Source organism: Calonectris borealis, chromosome 26 (genome assembly GCF_964195595.1).
Source record: "Calonectris borealis chromosome 26, bCalBor7.hap1.2, whole genome shotgun sequence".
Lineage (NCBI taxonomy): Eukaryota > Metazoa > Chordata > Aves > Procellariiformes > Procellariidae > Calonectris > Calonectris borealis.
This window is the reverse complement of record NC_134337.1, coordinates 321,274-341,043: the sequence shown is the minus strand read 5'-3', so window position 1 is coordinate 341,043 and position 19,770 is coordinate 321,274.

Genomic DNA, 19,770 nt, shown 5'->3' with positions numbered 1-19,770 from the left:
AGAGTCACGGTGTTGGTGGGGCTGCCTAGGGACTGCAAATGGAAGGTGAGCGCCAGCACCACCCTTGATTCCTGGCTATCTCAGTGCCAAGCGCCATGTGGAGGGTGGCCGCTTCGGAGCTTTGCCCTGATGAGGGTAGGGGATATGTCGAGGCTAAGTGGGAGAACAAATACAGAGACCGGTATTGATGGGGCTGAGAAGGGGCTGCAAAGAGATCGTGAGGGCCAGCATCAACCTTAATTCCAGGCATCTTCAGTACCTAAGCCCCAAGTTGAGGGTGGCCTCTTCGGAGCTTGGCTCTGATGAGGGTAAGGGATATATCGAGGCTAAGTGCGAGAACAGACACAGAGCCCCGGTATTGATGCAGCTGAGAAGGGGCTGCCAAGAGATCGTGAGGGCCAGCATCAGCTGGATTTCTGGTTACCTTAGTGCTAAGCTCCACGTCAGGGTGGCCGCTGCGGAGCTTTGCCATGATGAGGGTAAGGGATATGTCGAGGCTAAGTGGGAGAACAGAGACAGAGCCACGGCATAAGTGTGGCCGAGAAGGGGCTGCGCAGTGATCGTGAGGGCTAGCATCAACCCTGATTCCAGGCTACTTCGGTACCTAAGCCCCACGTGCGGATTGGTCGCTTCGGAGCTTGGCTCCGATGAGGTTAAGGGATAGGTTGATGTTAGGTGCGAGCAGAGACACAGAGCCCCGGTATTGGTGGGGCTGAGACGGGGCTGCCCTTCCGTGCCTGAGCCCCAAGTTGAGGGTGGCCTCTTCGGAGCTTGGCTCTGATGAGGGTAAGGGATATATCGAGGCTAAAAGTGCGAGAACAGACACAGAGCCCCGGTATTGATGCAGCTGAGAAGGGGCTGCCAAGAGATCGTGAGGGCCAGCATCAGCCTTGGTTCCTGGCTACCTCAGTGCCTAGCTCCATGTGGACGGTGGCCGCTTTGGAGCTTGGCCCTGGTGAGGGTCAGGGCTAGGTTGAGGTTAGGAGGGAGAAAAGGCACAGAGGCCCGGTGTTGGTGGGGCTGCCTAGGGACTGCAAATGGAAGGTGAGGGCCAGCACCACCCTTGATTCCTGGCTATCTCAGTGCCAAGCCCCATGTGGAATGTGGCCGCTGCGGAGCTTTGCCCTGATGAGGGTAAGGGATATGTCCAGGCTAAGTGGGAGAACAGAGACACAGACCCGGCATTGGTGGGCCTACCAAGGGAAGGTGAGGGCCAGCACCACCCTTGATTTTTGGTTACATTTGTGCCGAGATCCACGTGGAGGGTGGCCGCTTCGGAGCTTGGCTCCGATGAGGCTAGGTTGAGGTTAGGTGGGAGAACAGAGACAGAGCCAAGGCATTGATGCGGCTGAGAAGGGGCTGCCAAGAGATCGTGAGGGCCAGCATCAACCTTGGTTCCTGGCTACTTCAGTGCCTGAGACCTATGTCGAGGGTGGCCTCTTCGGAGCTTGGCCCTGGTGAGGGTCAGGGCTAGGTTGAGGTTAGGAGGGAGAAAAGGCACAGAGCCCCGGTGTTGGTGGGGCTGCCTAGGGACTGCAAATGGAAGGTGAGGGCCAGCACCACTCTTGATTCCTGGCTATCTCAGTGCCAAGCCCCATGTGGAGTGTGGCCGCTGCAGAGCTTTGCCCTGATGAGGCTAAGGGATATGTCGAGGATAAGTGGGACAACAGAGACAGAGCCACGGCATTGGTGGGGCCGAGAAGGGGCTGCCAAGGGACCGTGAGGACCAGCATCAGCCTTGGTTCCTGGCTACTTCAGTGCCTAGCTCCATGTGGCCGGTGGCCACTTCGGAGCTCGGCCCTGAGGAGTGGCTGGGCTAGGTTGAGGTTAGGAGGGAGAAAAGGCACAGAGCCCCGGTGTTGGTGGGGCTGCCTATGGACTGTAAATGGAAGGTGAGGGCCAGCACCACCCTTGATTCCTGGCTATCTCAGTGCCAAGCCCCATGTGGAGTGTGGCCGCTGCGGAGCTTTGCCCTGATGAGGGTAGGGGATATGTCGAGGCTAAGTGGGAGAACAGAGACAGAGTCCCGGTATTGGTGGGGCTGAGAAGGGGCTGGAAAGAGATCGTGAGGGCCAGCATAGACCTTGATTCCTGGTTACTTCAGTGCCTGAGCCCCATGTCGAGGGTGGCCTCTTCGAAGCTTGGCTCCGATGAGGGTAAGGGATATGTGGAGGATAACTGGGGGAACAGACACAGAGCGCCGGTGTTGGTGGGGCTACCAAGGGAAGCTGAGTGCCAGCATCAAGCTGGATTTCTGGTTACCTTAGTGCCAAGCTCCACGTGGAGGATGGCCGGTTCGGAGTTTGGCCCTGATGAGGGTCAGGGCTAGGATGAGGTTAGGTGGGAGAACAGAGTGAGAGCCACGGCATTGATGCGGCTGAGAAGGGGCTGCCAAGAGATCGTGAGGGCCAGCATCAGCCTTGGTTCCAGGCTACTTTAGTGCCTGAGCCCTATGTCGAGGGTGGCCTCTTCGGAGCTTGGCTCCCATGAGGGTAAGGGATATGTCGAGGGTAAGTGGGAGAACAGAGACAGAGCCCCGGAGTTGCTGGGGCTGCCAAGGGAAGGTGAGGGCCAGCATCAAGCTGGATTTCTGGTTACCTTAGTGCCAAGCTCCACGTGGAGGGTGGCCGCTTCATAGCTTGGTTCTGGTGAGGGTCAGGGCTAGGCTGAGGTTAGGTGGCAGAACAGGCACAGAGCCCCGGTGTTGGTGGGGCTGAGAAGGGGCTGCCAAGGGACCGTGAGGGCCAGCATCAGCCTTGGTTCCTGGCTACTTCAGTGCCTAGCTCCATGCGGCCAGTGGCCACTTCGGAGCTTGGCCCTGTTGAGGCTAGGTTGAGGTTAGGTGGGAGAAGAGAGACAGAGCCAAGGCATTGATGCGGCTGAGAAGGGGCTGCAAAGAGATCGTGAGGGCCAGCATAGACCTTGATTCCTGGCTACTTCAGTGCCTGAGCCCCATGTCGAGGGTGGCCTCTTCGAAGCTTGCCTCCGATGAGGGTAAGGGATATGTGGAGGATAACTGGGGGAACAGACACAGAGCGCCGGTGTTGGTGGGGCTACCAAGGGAAGCTGAGGGCCAGCATCAAGCTGGATTTCTGGTTACCTTAGTGCCAAGCTCCACGTGGAGGGTGGCCGGTTCGGAGCTTGGCCCTGATGAGGGTCAGGGCTAGGATGAGGTTAGGTGGGAGAACAGAGTGAGAGCCACGGCATTGATGCGGCTGAGAAGGGGCTGCCAAGAGATCGTGAGGGCCAGCATCAGCCTTGGTTCCAGGCTACTTCAGTGCCTGAGCCCTATGTCGAGGGTGGCCTCTTCGGAGCTTGGCTCCGATGAAGGTAAGGGATATGTCGAGGGTAAGTGGGAGAACAGAGACAGAGCCCCGGAGTTGCTCGGGCTGCCAAGGGAAGGTGAGGGCCAGCATCAAGCTGGATATCTGGTTACCTTAGTGCCAATCTCCACGTGGAGGGTAGCCGCTTCCTAGCTTGGTTCTGGTGAGGGTCAGGGCTAGGCTGAGGTTAGGTGGGAGAACAGGCACAGAGCCCCGGTGTTGGTGGGGCTGAGAAGGGGCTGCCAAGGGACCGTGAGGGCCAGCATCAGCCTTGGTTCCTGGCTACTTCAGTGCCTAGCTCCATGCGGCCAGTGGCCACTTCGGAGCTTGGCCCTGGTGAGGCTAGGTTGAGGATAGGTGCGAGAACAGACACAGAGCCCCGGTATTGATGCAGCTGAGAAGGGGCTGCCAAGAGATCGTGAGGGCCAGCATCAGCTGGATTTCTGGTTACCTTAGTGCTAAGCTCCACGTCAGGGTGGCCGCTGCGGAGCTTTGCCATGATGAGGGCAAGGGATATGTCGAGGCTAAGTGGGAGAACAGAGACAGAGCCACGGCATAAGTGTGGCCGAGAAGGGGCTGCGCAGTGATCGTGAGGGCAGCATCAACCCTGATTCCAGGCTACTTCGGTACCTAAGCCCCACGTGCGGATTGGTCGCTTCGGAGCTTGGCTCCGATGAGGTTAAGGGATAGGTTGATGTTAGGTGCGAGCAGAGACACAGAGCCCTGGTATTGGTGGGGCTGAGACGGGGCTGCAAAGAGATCGTGAGGGCCAGCATAGACCTTGATTCCTGGTTACTTCAGTGCCTGAGCCCCATGTCGAGGGTGGCCTCTTCGAAGCTTGGCTCCGATGAGGGTAAGGGATATGTGGAGGATAACTGGGGGAACAGACACAGAGCGCCGGTGTTGGTGGGGCTACCAAGGGAAGCTGAGGGCCAGCATCAAGCTGGATTTCTGGTTACCTTAGTGCCTAGCTCCATGTGGCCGGTGGCCACTTCGGAGCTTGGCCCTGAGGAGGGTCAGGGCTAGGTTGAGGTTAGGAGGGAGAAAAGGCACAGAGCGCCGGTGTTGGTGGGGCTGCCTAGGGACTGCAAAAGGAAGGTGAGGGCCAGCACCACCGTTGATTCCTGGCTACCTCAGTGCCAAGCCCCATGTGGAGTGTGGCCGCTCTGGAGCTTTCCCCTGAAGAGGGTAAGGGATATGTCGAAGCTAAGTGGGAGAACAGAGACAGAGCCCCGATATTGGTGGGGCCGAGAAGGGGCTGCAAAGAAATCGTGAGGGCCAGCATCAACCTGATTCCAGGCTACTTCAGTACCTTAGCCCCACGTGGGGAGTGGTCGCTTCGGAGCTTGGCTCCGATGAGGGTAAGGAATAGGTCGCTGTTAGGTGCGAGCACAGACACAGAGCCCCAGTATTGGTGGGGCTGAGACGGGGCTGCCCTTCCGTGCCTGAGCCCCAAGTTGAGTGTGGCCTCTTCGGAGCTTTGCCCTGATGAGGGTAAGGGATATGTCCAGGCTAAGTGGGAGAACAGAAACACAGACCCGGCATTGGTGGGCCTACCAAGGGAAGGTGAGGGCCAGCACCACCCTTGATTTTTGGTTACATTTGTGCCGAGATCCACGTGGAGGATGGCCGCTTCGGAGCTTGGCTCCGATGACGCTAGGTTGAGGTTAGGTGGGAGAACAGAGACAGAGCCAAGGCATTGATGCGGCTGAGAAGGGGCTGCCAAGAGAGCGTGAGGGCCAGCATCAACCTTGGTTCCTGGCTACTTCAGTGCCTGAGACCTATGTCGAGGGTGGCCTCTTCGGAGCTTGGCCCTGGTGAGGGTCAGGGCTAGGTTGAGGTTAGGAGGGAGAAAAGGCACAGAGCCCCGGTGTTGGTGGGGCTGCCTAGGGACTGCAAATGGAAGGTGAGGGCCAGCACCACTCTTGATTCCTGGCTATCTCAGTGCCAAGCCCCATGTGGAGTGTGGCCGCTGCAGAGCTTTGCCCTGGTGAGGCTAAGGTATATGTCGAGGATAAGTGGGACAACAGAGACAGAGCCACGGCATTGGTGGGGCCGAGAAGGGGCTGCCAAGGGACCGTGAGGACCAGCACCAGCCTTGGTTCCTGGCTACTTCAGTGCCTAGCTCCATGTGGCCGGTGGCCACTTCGGAGCTCGGCCCTGAGGAGTGGCTGGGCTAGGTTGAGGTTAGGAGGCAGAAAAGGCACAGAGCGCCGGTGTTGGTGGGGCTGCCTATGGACTGTAAATGGAAGGTGAGGGCCTGCACCACCCTTGATTCCTGGCTATCTCAGTGCCAAGCCCCATGTGGAGTGTGGCCGCTGCGGAGCTTTGCCCTGATGAGGGTAGGGGATATGTCGAGGCTAAGTGGGAGAACAGAGACAGAGTCCCGGTATTGGTGGGGCCGAGAAGGGGCTGCGCAGTGATCGTGAGGGCCAGCATAGACCTTGATTCCTGGTTACTTCAGTGCCTGAGCCCCATGTCGAGGGTGGCCTCTTCGAAGCTTGGCTCCGATGAGGGTAAGGGATATGTGGAGGATAACTGGGGGAACAGACACAGAGCGCCGGTGTTGGTGGGGCTACCAAGGGAAGCTGAGGGCCAGCATCAAGCTGGATTTCTGGTTACCTTAGTGCCTAGCTCCATGTGGCCGGTGGCCACTTCGGAGCTTGGCCCTGAGGAGGGTCAGGGCTAGGTTGAGGTTAGGAGGGAGTACAGGCACAGAGACCCGGTGTTAGTGGGGCTGCCTAGGGACTGCAAAGGAAAGGCGAGGGCGAGCATTCAGCCTTGATTCCTGGCTACCTCAGTGCCAAGCCCCATGTGGAGGGTGGCTACTTGGGAGCTTGGGCCTGATGAGGGTAAGGGCTAGGTTGAGGTTAGGTGGGAGAACGGGCACAGAGCCCCGGTGTTGGTGGGGCTGAGAAGGAGCTGCCAAGAGATCGTGAGGGCCACCATCAGCCTTGGTTCGAGGCTACTACAGTGCCTAAGCCCCAAGTTGAGGGTGGCCTCTTTGGAGCTTTGCCCTGATGAGGGTAAGGGATAGATCGAGGCTAAGTGCGAGAACAGACACAGAGCCCCGGTATTGATGCAGCTGAGAAGGGGCTGCCAAGAGATCGTGAGGGCCAGCATCAGCCTTGGTTCCTGGCTACCTCAGCGCCTAGCTCCATGTGGAGGGTGGCCGCTTCGGAGCTTGGCCCTGATGAGTGTCTGGGCTAGGTTGAGGTTAGGTGGGAGAAAAGGCACAGAGCCCCGGTGTTGGTGGGGCTGCCTAGGGACTGTAAATGGAAGGTGAGGGCCTGCACCACCCTTGATTCCTGGCTATCTCAGTGCCAAGCCCCATGTGGAGTGTGGCCGCTGCGGAGCTTTGCCCTGATGAGGGTAAGGGATATGTCGAGGCTAAGTGGGAGAACAGAGACAGAGTCCCGGTATTGGTGGGGCCGAGAAGGGGCTGCAAAGAGATCGTGAGGGCCAGCATAGACCTTGATTCCAGGCTACTTCGGTACCTAAGCCCCACGTGGAGGGTGGCCCCTTCGGAGCTTGGCTCCGATGAGGGTATGGGATATGTCGAGGATAAGGTGGAGAACAGAGACAGACCCCGGTTTTGGTGGGGCTACCAAGGGAAGCTCAGGGCCAGCATCAAGCTGGATTTCTGGTTACCTTAGTGCCAATCTCCACGTGGAGGGTGGCCACTTCATAGCTTGGTTCTGGTGAGGGTCAGGGCTAGGCTGAGGTTAGGTGGGAGTACAGGCACAGAGCCCCGGTGTTGGTGGGGCTGAGAAGGGGCTGCCAAGGGACCGTGAGGGCCAGCATCAGCCTTGGTTCCTGGCTACTTCAGTGCCTAGCTCCATGTGGCCGCTGGCCACTTCGGAGCTTGGCCCTGGTGAGGGTCAGGGCTAGACTGATGTTAGGTGAGAGAAGAGGCACAGAGCCCCGGTATTGGTGGGGCTGAGAAGGGGCTGCAAAGAGATCGTGAGGGCCAGCATAGACCTTGATTCCTGGTTACTTCAGTGCCTGAGCCCCATGTCGAGGGTGGCCTCTTCGAAGCTTGGCTCCGATGAGGGTAAGGGATATGTGGAGGATAACTGGGGGAACAGACACAGAGCGCCGGTGTTGGTGGGGCTACCAAGGGAAGCTGAGGGCCAGCATCAAGCTGGATTTCTGGTTACCTTAGTGCCTAGCTCCATGTGGCCGGTGGCCACTTCGGAGCTTGGCCCTGAGGAGGGTCAGGGCTAGGTTGAGGTTAGGAGGGAGAAAAGGCACAGAGCGCCGGTGTTGGTGGGGCTGCCTAGGGACTGCAAAAGGAAGGTGAGGGCCAGCACCACCGTTGATTCCTGGCTACCTCAGTGCCAAGCCCCATGTGGAGTGTGGCCGCTCTGGAGCTTTCCCCTGAAGAGGGTAAGGGATATGTCGAAGCTAAGTGGGAGAACAGAGACAGAGCCCCGATATTGGTGGGGCCGAGAAGGGGCTGCAAAGAAATCGTGAGGGCCAGCATCAACCTGATTCCAGGCTACTTCAGTACCTTAGCCCCACGTGGGGAGTGGTCGCTTCGGAGCTTGGCTCCGATGAGGGTAAGGAATAGGTCGCTGTTAGGTGCGAGCACAGACACAGAGCCCCAGTATTGGTGGGGCTGAGACGGGGCTGCCCTTCCGTGCCTGAGCCCCAAGTTGAGTGTGGCCTCTTCGGAGCTTTGCCCTGATGAGGGTAAGGGATATGTCCAGGCTAAGTGGGAGAACAGAAACACAGACCCGGCATTGGTGGGCCTACCAAGGGAAGGTGAGGGCCAGCACCACCCTTGATTTTTGGTTACATTTGTGCCGAGATCCACGTGGAGGATGGCCGCTTCGGAGCTTGGCTCCGATGACGCTAGGTTGAGGTTAGGTGGGAGAACAGAGACAGAGCCAAGGCATTGATGCGGCTGAGAAGGGGCTGCCAAGAGAGCGTGAGGGCCAGCATCAACCTTGGTTCCTGGCTACTTCAGTGCCTGAGACCTATGTCGAGGGTGGCCTCTTCGGAGCTTGGCCCTGGTGAGGGTCAGGGCTAGGTTGAGGTTAGGAGGGAGAAAAGGCACAGAGCCCCGGTGTTGGTGGGGCTGCCTAGGGACTGCAAATGGAAGGTGAGGGCCAGCACCACTCTTGATTCCTGGCTATCTCAGTGCCAAGCCCCATGTGGAGTGTGGCCGCTGCAGAGCTTTGCCCTGGTGAGGCTAAGGTATATGTCGAGGATAAGTGGGACAACAGAGACAGAGCCACGGCATTGGTGGGGCCGAGAAGGGGCTGCCAAGGGACCGTGAGGACCAGCACCAGCCTTGGTTCCTGGCTACTTCAGTGCCTAGCTCCATGTGGCCGGTGGCCACTTCGGAGCTCGGCCCTGAGGAGTGGCTGGGCTAGGTTGAGGTTAGGAGGCAGAAAAGGCACAGAGCGCCGGTGTTGGTGGGGCTGCCTATGGACTGTAAATGGAAGGTGAGGGCCTGCACCACCCTTGATTCCTGGCTATCTCAGTGCCAAGCCCCATGTGGAGTGTGGCCGCTGCGGAGCTTTGCCCTGATGAGGGTAGGGGATATGTCGAGGCTAAGTGGGAGAACAGAGACAGAGTCCCGGTATTGGTGGGGCCGAGAAGGGGCTGCGCAGTGATCGTGAGGGCCAGCATAGACCTTGATTCCTGGTTACTTCAGTGCCTGAGCCCCATGTCGAGGGTGGCCTCTTCGAAGCTTGGCTCCGATGAGGGTAAGGGATATGTGGAGGATAACTGGGGGAACAGACACAGAGCGCCGGTGTTGGTGGGGCTACCAAGGGAAGCTGAGGGCCAGCATCAAGCTGGATTTCTGGTTACCTTAGTGCCTAGCTCCATGTGGCCGGTGGCCACTTCGGAGCTTGGCCCTGAGGAGGGTCAGGGCTAGGTTGAGGTTAGGAGGGAGTACAGGCACAGAGACCCGGTGTTAGTGGGGCTGCCTAGGGACTGCAAAGGAAAGGCGAGGGCGAGCATTCAGCCTTGATTCCTGGCTACCTCAGTGCCAAGCCCCATGTGGAGGGTGGCTACTTGGGAGCTTGGGCCTGATGAGGGTAAGGGCTAGGTTGAGGTTAGGTGGGAGAACGGGCACAGAGCCCCGGTGTTGGTGGGGCTGAGAAGGAGCTGCCAAGAGATCGTGAGGGCCACCATCAGCCTTGGTTCGAGGCTACTACAGTGCCTAAGCCCCAAGTTGAGGGTGGCCTCTTTGGAGCTTTGCCCTGATGAGGGTAAGGGATAGATCGAGGCTAAGTGCGAGAACAGACACAGAGCCCCGGTATTGATGCAGCTGAGAAGGGGCTGCCAAGAGATCGTGAGGGCCAGCATCAGCCTTGGTTCCTGGCTACCTCAGTGCCTAGCTCCATGTGGAGGGTGGCCGCTTCGGAGCTTGGCCCTGATGAGTGTCTGGGCTAGGTTGAGGTTAGGTGGGAGAAAAGGCACAGAGCCCCGGTGTTGGTGGGGCTGCCTAGGGACTGTAAATGGAAGGTGAGGGCCTGCACCACCCTTGATTCCTGGCTATCTCAGTGCCAAGCCCCATGTGGAGTGTGGCCGCTGCGGAGCTTTGCCCTGATGAGGGTAAGGGATATGTCGAGGCTAAGTGGGAGAACAGAGACAGAGTCCCGGTATTGGTGGGGCCGAGAAGGGGCTGCAAAGAGATCGTGAGGGCCAGCATAGACCTTGATTCCAGGCTACTTCGGTACCTAAGCCCCACGTGGAGGGTGGCCCCTTCGGAGCTTGGCTCCGATGAGGGTATGGGATATGTCGAGGATAAGGTGGAGAACAGAGACAGAGCCCCGGTTTTGGTGGGGCTACCAAGGGAAGCTCAGGGCCAGCATCAAGCTGGATTTCTGGTTACCTTAGTGCCAATCTCCACGTGGAGGGTGGCCACTTCATAGCTTGGTTCTGGTGAGGGTCAGGGCTAGGCTGAGGTTAGGTGGGAGTACAGGCACAGAGCCCCGGTGTTGGTGGGGCTGAGAAGGGGCTGCCAAGGGACCGTGAGGGCCAGCATCAGCCTTGGTTCCTGGCTACTTCAGTGCCTAGCTCCATGTGGCCGCTGGCCACTTCGGAGCTTGGCCCTGGTGAGGGTCAGGGCTAGACTGATGTTAGGTGAGAGAAGAGGCACAGAGCCCCGGTATTGGTGGGGCTGAGAAGGGGCTGCCAAGAGATCGTGAGGGCCAGCATCAACCTTGGTTCCTGGCTACTTCAGTGCCTGAGCCCGATGTCGAGGGTGGCCTCTTCGAAGCTTGGCTCCGATGAGGGTAAGGGATATGTGGAGGATAACTGGGGGAACAGACACAGAGCGCCGGTGTTGGTGGGGCTGAGACGGGGCTGCCCTTCAGTGTCTGAGCCCCATGTTGTGGTTGGCCTCTTCGGAGCTTGGCTCCGATGAGTGTAAGGGAGATGTCGAGGCAAGTGGGAGAACAGAGACAGAGCCACGGCATTGGTGGGGCCGAGAAGGGGCTGCGCAGTGATCGTGAGGGCCAGCATCAGCCTTGGTTCCTGGCTACCTCAGTACCTAGCTCCATGTTGCCGGTGGCCACTTCGGAGCTTGGCCCTGATGAGGGGCTGGGCTAGGTTCAGGTTAGGAGGGAGAAAAGGCACAGAGCCCCGGTATTGGTGGGGCTGAGACGGGGCTGCCCTTCCGTGCCTGAGCCCCATGTTGAGGGTGGCCTCTTCGGAGCTTGGCTCCGATGAGGGTAAGGGATATGTCGAGGCTAAGTGGGAGAACAGAGACAGAGCCCCGGTTTTGGTAGGGCTACCAAGGGAAGCTGAGGGCCAGCATCAAGCTGGATTTCTGGTTACCTTAGTGCCAAGCACCACGTGGACGGTGGCCGGTTCGGAGCTTGGCCCTGATGAGGGTCTGGGCTAGGTTGAGTTTAGGTGGGAGAACAGAGACAGAGCCCCGGCATTCATGCGGCTAAGAAGGGGCTGCGCAGTGATCGTGAGGACCAGCACCTACTTTGATTCTTGGCTGCCTCAGTTCCTAAGCCCCACGTGGGGAGTGGTCGCTTCGGAGCTTGGCTCCGATGAGGGTAAGGGATAGGTCGCTGTTAGGTGCGAGCACAGACACAGAGCCCCAGTATTGGTGGGGCCGACAAGAGACCGTGAGGGCCAGCATCAACCTTGGTTCCTGGCTACTTCAATGCCAAGCCCCATGTGGAGGGTGGCCGCTTCGGTGGTGGCCCTGGAGAGGGTCAGGGCTAGGTTGATGTTAGGCGGGAGAACAGACACAGAGCCCCGGTGTTGGTGGGGCTGCCAAGGAAGGTGTGGGCCATCATCATCCGCGAGTCCTGGCTATTCAGTGCCAAGCCCTATGTGGAGTTTGGCCGCTTCGGAAGCTTGGCTCTGAGGAAGGTAAGGGATATGTAGTGGATTAATGGGAGAAGAGAGACAGAGCCCTGGTATTTGTGGGGCTGAGAAGGGGCTGCCAAGCGACCGTGAGGGCCGGTATCATCCTTGAGTCCTGGCTATTTCTGTGCCTGAGCCGGAGGAGGTGGGTGGCCGTTTCGGAGCTTGCCTCTGAGGAGGATAAGGGATAGTTTGAGGTTCTGCGTAGATAACGAGACCCTTCTGCATTAGATAACGCCACCCACCACATGGACTCCAAACGAGCAGTAGCCCCTTCCCGGTCCCACTACCCCCTCCCTTATTCTCAAACCAAAATATCAACCTTTGCCTTACCATCTCTCGAGCCCAGTTCCTAAACGGCTTCCCACCAGAGGGCGCTCCAACACAGAAAAACCAGGATTGAAAGCTGTTTCTGGCTCTTGCCTTTCGTGGCAGCCCTTTCCGAAGGAGCTGCTCTCGCTCTACCACCCAACCAGCAACCTTACCACAGCCCAACTGCAAAGCAGTCGATCCCCTCTTCGGGCTCCCATAAACTAACAGGCAGGACTGAAAGATGTTGGCGGCTCTCAGCTTCCCTTGATAGACCCTTCTCAGCTGCCCAACACCCAGCCAGCTCCAGCACCGCAAATGTGCCATATCTACCACACCTAGCACTCCTTGCTACACATTGGTGGTGCCTGGTGCTAGGCATTTTCCGTTGCTGAGTCGTGGGGGTGCTGGGGGATGGGCACTGCGGGGACTGGCTTCTTGTCATGTCCTGGTGCTGGGGATGCTGGGTGCTGTGTGCTGGGCTCCGGGGCTGCTGGGCATGTCGAGGTGCTGTGCATTGGCGGTGGGTGTGCTGGGTTGTGTGCATGTGTGGGAATCAGTGCTGGGCCATGGGAGTGCTGGGCCCTGGCAGTGCTGGGTGGAGGGTATGATGGGTGCATGTCGTGGTTTAACCCCAGCCTGCAAATAAACCCCATGCAGCCACTGGCTCTCCTCCCCCCCCACCCCGTGGGATGGGGGAGAGAATCCAGAGGGCACAAGTAGGAAAACTCCCGGGTTGAGATAAAAACAGTTTAATGATTGAAATAAAACAAAGTAGAACAGTAATAATAACAATGAGAACAACAACAACAACAGACGATACAAAGCAGGCAATGCAGAATGCAACTTCTCACCGCTGCTGACCGCGTGTCATGAACTGGGGCGGGGGGGTGGGGAGAGTCGTTTCCTCCCCCCCGCCCCCTCCCATTTTTTATACTGAGCAGGATGTCACATGCTATGGAATACCCCATTGGCCAGCTAGGTCAACTACCCCGGCTGTGCTCCCCGCCCCCCCCCCCCCCCCCCCGAGCTTCCTGTGGGAGGCCGAAAAGAGAGAACAAAAGTCTCCCGCTGCAAGCACCGCCCAGCAACAGCCAAAGCATTAAGGGGCCATCAACGCTCCTCTCACACCAAACCCAAAAGCCAGCACACCCCCCAAGCTACTGGGAAGAAAGTTCACTCTGTCCCAGCAGGAAGCAGGACAGTGCTGAGTGCTGTGTATGTCCAGGTGCTAGGCATGTCTGGGTGCGGGGTACTGGGCACTGGGGGTGCTGGGTGGTGGGGGAGCTGGATGGTGGGTGTTGGGTATGCTGGTTGCTGGGCACTGGGGATGCTGGGTGTGAGACGTGTGGGGGTGCTGGATGGTAGGTGTTTGGTGTGCTGAGTACAGAGCACTGGGGGTGGTGGATGCTGAGCGCTGCGGGTGCTGGGTGCTGGGCATGTCCGGGTGCTATGTGCTGATCACTGGAGATGTTGGGGGCTGGTTTGCTGGGATCTGGGCAGTGGTGTGTTGAGTGCTGGGCATGTTTGGGTGCTGGGCATGTCTGGGTGCTGGGTACTGGGTGCTGGCTGTGTGGGGCAGTGGGGGTGCTGTGTGCTGGGCACGTCCGGGTGGTGGGTGTTGGGCAGTGGGAGTGTTGGGTTCTAGGTACTGGGGTGCTGGGCCCTGGTATTGCTGGCTACTATACATAACTGAGTGCAGGGTATGTCTTGGTGCTGGATGCTGGGTACTGGAGGTACTGGGTGCTGGGTGTTGGGCATATGCGGTGCTAGGTGCTGGGCATATGCGGTGCTGGGTGGCTGTGCTGGGGTTGCTGGGTGCTGTGCTGTGAGGGTGCTGGATTCCTGGCATGTGCTTGTGCTGTGTGCTGGGCCCTGGTTGTGCCGGGTATGTGTGGGTGCTGGGTGTTGGGCAGTGTGGGTGCTGTGTGGCGGGGCCTGGGCATGTCTGGGTGCTGGGCGGTGGGCAGCAGAGAAGCTGCCTGCTGGGCATGTCTGGGTGCTGGGCATGTGTGGGTGCTGGGTACTGGGCAGTGGGGGTGGTGGCGGTGGTGGTGCTGTGTGCTGGGCATGTTGGGCTGCTGGGTTTTGGGCGGTGGGCGTGCTGGGTGTGTGCGTGTGTTGGTTTCTGGGCGCTGGGGGTGCTGGGTGCTGTGCACTGGGGTTGCTGGGTGCTGGGCATGTCCGGGTGGCGGGCATGGCTGGGTGCTGGGCCCTGAGGTTGCTGCGTGCTGGGCACTGGGCTTGCTGGTGCTGCTGGTGCGGGTGCTGGGGGCTAGGTGTTGTCCGAAAAGCGGATTCGTGCCCGGCGTGGAAGGAACCAATTCCACACGCTCAGGAGAGAGATTGTTTTATTCAGGCCTGGGTGCTTGGTGGACTTGCCACAAATGAAGCACACCGGGTCTAATTGCCTTTCTGTTTGTATCCATGCTTCTCATACATATTTTCAGTTTCTCTTTTACATATTCCTTAAATTTCCGAGAACCGATTATAATATTACATCATCCTAGACACATGCGCACTAAAGCCTTTAGGGTCTCCTTGAGGGTCTCGGGTGGTCTCTGGTGGTCGGCTGGGTAGTGAACTCTTCGTGAACCTGTTCCTTTCTTTCCTTATAAGGTCGAGGTTTGTCTCCGAGCCACGTCTGGACTACGTTTGTTTACGGTTCTCGTTTCCAAGGTTACTCTTCACTAGAGTCTAACACTGCTTCCAGGAGACACGATTTAGACTACAATTCTACACACCTGCAAACACCACACCTGCTAGTTCCCTAACTTCTAAGCCACAAGTCTTCATTGTGTAGAATTACAGAAGCGAGCCGAGGTACTGGGGCTCCTGGTTGCTGGGCCCTGGGAGTGCTGGGTACCATGCATAATTGGGTGCAGGGTATGTCTTGCTGGTGGATGCTGGGCACTGGGGCTGCTGGGTGCTGGGCATGTCTCGATGCTGTGTGTTGGCGGTGGGTGTGCTGGGTTGTGCGCATGTCCGGGAATTAGTGCTGGGCCCTGGGAGTGCTGGGTGCGGGGAGCTAGGGGTGCTGGCTGTGGGCATTTCCAGGTACTGGTCATGACCAGTGCTGGTTGTTGGGTCTTGTGGGTGCTGGGCGTGTGCAGGTGCTGGGCACGTCCGGATGCTGTGTGCTCGGCACTTGGGGTTCTGGGTGGTGGGCAGTGAGAGTGCACACCAAACACCCACCATCCAGCACGCCCACAAGTCTCACACCCAGCACCCGCAGTGGCAGGAACCAGCATACCCAACACCCAGCTTCCAGCACACCCACTGCCCAGGACCTGCATACGCTGCATTGAACCCAGCACCCCCAGCACCCAGTAACCGATAGCCCCAGCGCCCAGCACGCCAGGGTCCAGCAAACCAACACACGCACACGCCCAGCACCCAGCACCCCCACCGCCCAAAACCCAGCACCCCGACGTGCCCAGCACACAGCAGCCCCAGGGACTACCACCCCCAGCGCCAAGCACCCAGCACCACCATTGCTCAGCACCTGGACATGCCCAGCACCTAGCACCACCCCCCCCAGTGCCCAACACCCAGCACCCACACGTACCCAGCACAACCAGGGCCCAGCACACAGTACACGCACATGCCAGGAATCCAGCACCCTCACAGCACAGCACCCAGCAACCCCAGCACAGCCACCCAGCACCGGATATGCCCAACACCCAGCACTGCATATGCCCAGCACCCGGTACCTCCAGCACCAAGCATCCAGCACCAAGACATACCCTGCACTCAGTTTTGCATATTGCCGAGCAATGCCAGGGCCCAGCACCCCCAGTACCTAGCACCCAGCACTCCCACTGCCCAGTACCCAGCACCCCGACATGCCCAGCACCCAGACAAACATGCCCAGCGCCCAACACACCAGAACACAGCAAACCAGCCCCCAAGAACCCCACTGATCAGCACATAGCACCTGGACATGCCCAGCACCTGCAGCACTCAGTGACTTGCGGAAAACAGACTCCACAATCTGTGAGATTGTAAAGTAGGTATGTTTATTCAGCGCTGGGCAGCACGGGGGGTAACCCCACCAAAGTCGTGCGCGCCTCAACACGGTACTTGCCAGAAATATATACAGCGAAATGTTGCATATACATAATACGCCTATACATATGCATGACCTATCCCCGCTTTGTATTAAAATAAGCTTCAAGACGTTATTTCCATGAGCCCCTCCTATCTACGCTTGCGCATTGCCTCCTGGTGGTGGTCGTCGGGGGTCGTGGGGATGAAGGTTAGTGGTTCCTCTTCGTCACCGCTAATAACCCCCGTCTTTGCGCAGACTCAGTTGTTCCTTGGCCTTTACCCAAATCACAGGGTTGGTTTCAACTGGCTTCGAACAAACTCCTGGTTCTTATCAGGAACTGTTGTTGCGATTCCTCCGCTGAGCCTTACAAAAATGTTGCAACTAATGTACTAAGTCATTTCGCCCATAGTTTCAATTCTTTAATCACTCATCCCTTCTCGTTCACCCTTTCATTCCCCCCTTTTCTGAAGAGTTAGTAAATTCTTTTACTATGTTCGGTTTAACATAATGTTTCTTTATCTAGTGTCTTTTCGAAATATTTATTGGACTCCAGTCTACGTCGTAGTTGATTTTTCTTCCATTCACTGTAAGAGTCTCCTGTGTTTTTGAAACACCATAGACTACATCGAACTGTAATGCAGAGAGCTATAAACATAATAATAATTATTATTATAATAAACAGTTGTCTAAGCCATGTTAAATTCGGTAACCAAGAGGTAAGTTTCTCCCATAGTTCCTGAAGGCCCCAAGATGTATCATCTCTAGTTACTTCATGGAAAAGTTTAGCTTGCTTCCAAATTTGAGATAGGTCCTTTTCCACTTGTCGCTCATGATTGATATATGTACAACATCGCTCTCCTATAACCGTACACAACCCTCCTTGCTGAGCGAACAACATATCCAAACCCAACCTATTTTGGAGAGTTACCTTACTCAGGGAGGAAACCTCTTCCTGGAGGGCTTTGATAGCTTCAGCGGTGCTATTACTTAAAATTTCTAGAGCGGCCGATATATTTACTAAAGCCTTCTCTAATTCACTTACTCCTAACCAGGGGAGAAACCACCTAGCAAAACTATGGAATCCAGTATTTCTTTCTATTGATGGATTAGCATTCTGTTTTCCTCTAAATTGTTTCATATAGGTTCGTAACAGTCCATTTGATCCCACCCAATCTGTAAGGTTTCGTTTAGTTTCAATATCTGGTATTATAGTTCCCATAGCACATTTACCTGCCCATCCCAGAGGCAATACTTTATATCCCTTGGATCCACAAATCCAGTACCACCCTCGTCCAACTGGGGTGGGCCAGCCTTTGGGAGTAGTATTACTTCTTCGTCTAGTTTGTTTGCTAGCCCACATATTTGCACTTCCATAACTAATATACGAGGTGCAATTGGGATATCTCCTACAAATTTCAAATTTTCACACCCTGTACTCGTGCGATTTCCCCCTATATTGCTCTCCATTCCTGTAATATTCTCTATTCGGCACCTTTGAACACAAGGCACTCCTTGGGTATCGTTCCACAATGAGCTTAAATCAATCATCCAATTTAGATTCTCTTGTCCAACGTCTATGTATTCTTTAAGGGACATGTTCTGAAATGCCTTGGTTATTCTAGAATCATTTGAGAAAATTGTGGCAATTACTGGATGACCACTACCTAGACTCTTTGGCAGGTGTGAACACATCCAGCAATTAGTCCAATTCATAACTCCAGCGATTTTATTATGGAGCTGTAAAAAGGTATTACTTTCCCACGTATAAACTGTTCTTGCCCATAGTCCTATTATACCTACGATGAATACCCATGAATACCCATTTTTTTGTTGAAAGTGTAATTTTAGGGGCCCAGCTGGTGTTGATTTCCATAGTGACAGAGGGGCCTTTTTCACTCTGGTATGATGGATCCAGGCTCTCTGTTCTTCAATCTTGATTGCCGTGAAGGAGGTAAGGAGTACCTGGAATGGTCCTTCCCACTGTGGCTCCAAAGTCTTTTCTGTAAGAGACTTTATATACACATAGTCCCCAGGTTGTATGTTATGTATAGGCCCATCCAAACCCCTACTTTGAGTCCCAACCACATGCTTCTCAATTTTACTGAGTTGTTTGCCTAATGCCACCATATAGGAGGTCATGATTTCATCCCCAACTTGTGTAGACATCCCTTTCTGTATTCTATAGGGTCGTCCATACAAGATTTCAAAAGGGCTCAGTCCTTCTCTTGCTCTTGGCCTAGTTCGTATGCGCAAAAGAGCCAAAGGAAGAGACTGAGGCCAGGCCAGGTTAGTTTCCTGTCCCAATTTCACGATCTGCTGTTTGATTAAGTGGTTCATTTTTTCTACTTGGCCACTTGACTGAGGGCGATATGGGGTATGAAGCTGCCAATCTATGCCCAAATGGCGGCTAATTTGTTGTACTACTTTTGAGATGAAATGTGGTCCTCTGTCAGAAGATATGGTTGCTGGAACCCCAAAACGTGGTATTATTTCTTGTATTAATGTTCTAGTTACCTCCCGAGCCTTGGCTGTTCTGGTAGGGAATGCCTCTGGCCAACCTGAAAAGGTATCAGTCAACACCAATAAATATCGATACCCCCCTTTTCTTGGGAGTTCTGAAAAGTCGATCTGCCATTGTTGTCCAGGCCCGTTGCCTTTCCCAATTTGGCCCATTTCTGGTTTGGAGGTATTCTTGGGATTAATCTGGAGGCAAAGATCGCACTGTTGAGTTACTTGTCTCACAGTGGTGTATAGATTTTTGGCTGCGATCTCTCTAATTAGATGTTTATATAAGGCTTCTGCCCCCCAATGTCTCTTCTTATGTTCCTCCCTTATCAGAGACCATGTTAGATAGGAGGGAATGATTAGTTTCCCTTGTGGGGTGAGAGCCCACCCCTCTTTATTATATGTCCCTTCTAAATCTGTAATAAGCTTTTGATCTTCTTTTGTATATTCTGGCTTACTTTCTAGGGAGATTCGCCCGTCAGGGACTAAAGCTCCTTCTGTTTTTACCTTTGCTTTGGCTGCCTGTTTTGCCTCTCTGTCCGCCAGCTCATTTCCTCTTTCCAACTCCGAATTCACTTTCTGGTGCGCTTTAATGTGCATGATCGCCACTTTCTCAGGGAGTTGGACTGCCTCCAACAGTTTCAGGATCTCCTCTGCATGTTTGATGTTTTTACCCTGTGTGTTCAGTAATGCTCTCTCCTTCCAGATTGCTCCGTGCGCATGTACAACTCCAAAGGCATACTTCGAGTCTGTATAGATATTCACAGCTTTGCCTCGGGCCAATTCCAAGGCGCGAGTTAGAGCAATTATTTCTGCCTTCTGTGCAGAGGTATTCATGGGCAAAGGCCTTGACTCTATTACTTCCTGACTGGTGGTAATGGCATATCCGGCATGTCTTTTACCACTTAGGACATAGCTGCTTCCATCCGTGAACCAATTTTCCGTGTTTTCCATAGGACTGTCTCTCAGGTCCGAGCGGCTCGAATATGTTGCTTCTATGGTTTCCAGACAGTCATGATGCACTGGTTCTCCTGTGTTTTTACTGAGGAAAGAGGCTGGATTGACAATGTTAGTGACTACAATCTCCACATCATCTTGTTCTACCATTATAGCCTGGTATTTCAAGAATCTTTGTGGGGAAAGCCAGTGTCCACCTTTCGCTTCTAGTACTGCAGATACTGTATGGGACACCAACACAGTCATTTTCTGGCCCAGGGTGAATTTTCGGGCTTCCTG